The 3,483-nt window shown below is 41.4% G+C and overlaps 1 protein-coding gene across 1 annotated transcript in view; it reads right to left on the reverse strand.

Annotated features, from left to right (window-relative positions):
- Positions 1-2,891, reverse strand: part of CTNNA3 (catenin alpha 3) — a 1,539,787-nt gene extending 1,536,896 nt beyond the window's left edge. The window contains 1 exon segment of the mRNA XM_025205567.1: positions 2,277-2,891. The gene's annotated coding sequence lies outside the window, so the exon portion shown is untranslated.
- Positions 2,892-3,483: the final 592 nt, after the last annotated feature.

A 3,483-nucleotide genomic window follows, 5' to 3' on the forward strand; every position in this document is an offset into this window, starting at 1 on the left:
CCCTAACAGAAAAGCACTTGGCAGAGAAGACTATGTGGGTCCAGAGGCTCAGTGAGGGGCCAGGGAAGATTGGGACCATGTGGGTCCAGCAGCCCAGTGACAGACTGGGAAATAGAGGGTAGGACCAGAGGGGTACAAAGCCTGGTGTTGTGAGGCCCAGCAAGGGGCCTGAGGCCTATAGTGAGGCCCAGCAAATAGGGTGGGACCAGAGAAGTGACCAAGGGACCTGGCAACCAGAGTGGGGCCGAGAAGCCAAGGGGTCTAAAGACCCAATGAGGGGCTGTGTCAGCAACTGGTTGAGCATCTGTAAGGATACCATCTGCAAGGCATGGGACATGGTGTAAGGAAAGTACAGAGTCATGCAACTGGCCCACAAGTCCGTGACCATGATCTGGCTGGCCATTATAGTAAGGCCAGGGCAGCCTTCCTATCTATCATAATATTACCATCAAAGCATAGCAGGAGAGATAGGAAGCTGCCCTAGGGGAAGAGTGGGCATGGTTGCAGAGCCACCAGGGCATGTCCTGGCCACCCCTTGAACCTTGACCTTGTGACAATGGAGTGATAGGATCTGATGCTCAATACCACAATCTCACCTCTTGCCATAAACGTGACATGATAGGAAGTGCGACTGTGGAAGTTGCGCATCAGATCCCATTGTTCCTTTATCTGCATGTCTGTCAGGGGCTTACTAAACTGCTCCCACTGAAGATTAGCCTAATCCAAAACCATGCTTCTGAACAGCCCATTTGGGATATGTTACAAACCAGACCACAATCCTAAAGCTCAGAACTCTCTCTCTCCAGCTTGTGTCCATTTTTTGTTTATATCAATTTGCCTAAAATGAAAATGCTAACTGATTTATTTGGTCCTGACCCATTTCTTTTTGCAATCAATTGTAGTTTTTCCATTGGCTTCAATGTGCAGGCCCACATACTCCTAAAATAAATGGGAGGCATATGGCAAAATCCCCTTTACCACTTGGAAAAATCTCAAACAGTTGCTCTGTTTCTGGAAAGTAGTCTTCTTTTGTAGCATTTTAATGATTTGCAAGGTATGTGTATACAGCAGCCACCACATACTAGCAGGATAGTCATGTTACTGTAGTACTCCATGCTTCTGAGCAGAACTTATTAGCCCATGCACAGTGCCATAGTAATGCAACTACGTTGCTTCCAACAAGAGCACTCAGTGTTCACATGAAATCTCTCTTCATGGCACTGCTTCGCACTGTCTAGACATACTTTTTCATACAGAAAAAGTCTTTGTAGAGTGCCTTCAATAAAGCACTAACTTGTTAATATTTTTTCAGTTTGCACTATTGCTTACAAACTATTTTAACCCCCCAACTGTGACAAATATATTCTCAATAAACCATATTTTCACAATGATTATTTAAAATATCATATTAATATTTTAAATAATCATTAATAACTGTTGAGAATTAGAATCACATCAAGTGTAACATGTAATAAGGGGAAAAGTATTCGTATAATGAAACAGAGTATCTTGGGCTCTCCAATATATGTAATAGAAGAATCACTTGTGCTTGTATCTAGGGTTATACTTGTTCTACATCAAGTAACCAGTTCACCCAGGTGTGTACTCCATGAGAGCATGAAGATTATAGTCCACTATTAATAAAAAAAAAAAAACAACACAGCATTTCTAATCCAATACAATATACCATATAGACACACTAAGGCTCTTGGTTATAAGATATTTTGATACAAGGCTGGAATTCAGACATACTAATCTAAATATTACCAGTAGGTAATGCCAGTACTGTATAGCAATGTCTCTTTTAACACTTAAAATAGTAAGTTTGAGTTTCAAATGTCATGACAGTTCTGTCTCACTAGAACCAGAAAAAAAAAAAAGTATCCATTTACCCAACAGTGCATGTTAAGATACCGTTGTCTTTTGTTTTATCTACTTATAATTAATTGCATCCAAACTAACAAAGTTAGATATTCCAATATGAGAAAAAAACAAAACAAAAAACAAAACAAAAAAAACATTAAAGCGGTCAAGCAAATTTGCTGTAGCCCAAAATAAAATTAAATCATGGAGGTTAAAATTGTTAGACAATGTCCAAGTACATTTTATATGCTGTAATTTAAATAACATGACAGAAAACAGATCTAGAAATGTAGCTAACCTTTTTCGATATCTAGGCATTATAACTGTATTTACTGTTAAATCACTTTAAAGCTTATAAAAAAAAAAAAAAAAAAAAAAAAAAAAAAAAAAAAAGATAGTAGCTCATCACTCACCTATCCCAGAACACAGTGGTCCACATTCAGTGCTGGGGCAACTATCTAAGCAATTTTTTGGCTGCTTAGAACTTCAGTGAAACTATTATGGCTCAGTATTTGGCTTCTGGTACATCTGCAAGCTGACAGCCTGACAAGAGCTCCAGTGTATTTCAGGATGATTGATAGGGCACAGTGGCTGCTGGATGGGGGATGGGCAGCCTTAAAGCTGTACCCAAATATAGAATTATGTTAGATATAATAAATAATAATGAAACTACTTCTTTCAAAAGTATGTTGAACAACCAGAGGATATGGAGTGTATTTTTACATATGTTTTGTTTAATTTTCAAAGTGACTATTCTTTCTTTTTCCATATGTTCTGGTTATATGCTGACCTCTGTCTCAAGGCAATGACTCAGACTTTCAAACTGGACCCACTCATCTGGGGCCAAATGTACTTTCCCTGTTGCTGCCATGTGACATCCCACAAGATGTATCTAAATTTGTACCAAACCTCGCTGTCCCAGGAACTGGCACAAGAGCCAAAAGGGGTATTTCCCACATTTATATAGAAAATCCTAGGGGTCAGAGTCACAAACCAATGGGCCAGAGAGAAGGAACAAATATAGGGAAATGGGCATTAATAGTATAACACACAGCTAGGGTGCGTGTCTATATGAGACATTTACTTCAGTTGCCTAATTAGTAGGGGTGAGCGAAACGGGCCCTATTCAATTCAGATTCAGACTGAAATTGGAGACAGCAATTCGATTAATTGATTCAGATCACTGTCCTCGATTCAATTTGACCGAGGTATCAAATCTTCAGATTTGGATGATTCAAAGAATCAGACATTCAGCCATACACAGAGCTTTAAATATTTTTTCTACATACCTCAAGGTACCAGGCACAGCTTGTGAATGCTGCATTGCTGAGGCAGAAGGAGATCCAGCAGGACTGCAGGGAGGGGGTGGGCCACATGCTTGGCAGCAAACCCCAAAGTTGACCAGAAGTACCTCTAATCCACTTCTGGGTTCACTGGGGGGCCCCCCTGTACCTCATTGGCTTGGTGATCGGCTGCAGGGGAACCCCGGGTGCCCCCCCAGACCCAGGAGGCACCAGTCGCTGAACCAGGGCGGTGCGGGGGGGGGGCCACCGGACTCAGAAGTGGACCAGAAGTGTTTCTGGTCCACTTCTGGGTCTGCTGCAGTGCGCGCTGGGGACT

Source organism: Alligator sinensis, unplaced genomic scaffold (assembly GCF_000455745.1).
Source record: "Alligator sinensis unplaced genomic scaffold, ASM45574v1 scaffold325_1, whole genome shotgun sequence".
NCBI lineage: Eukaryota > Metazoa > Chordata > Crocodylia > Alligatoridae > Alligator > Alligator sinensis.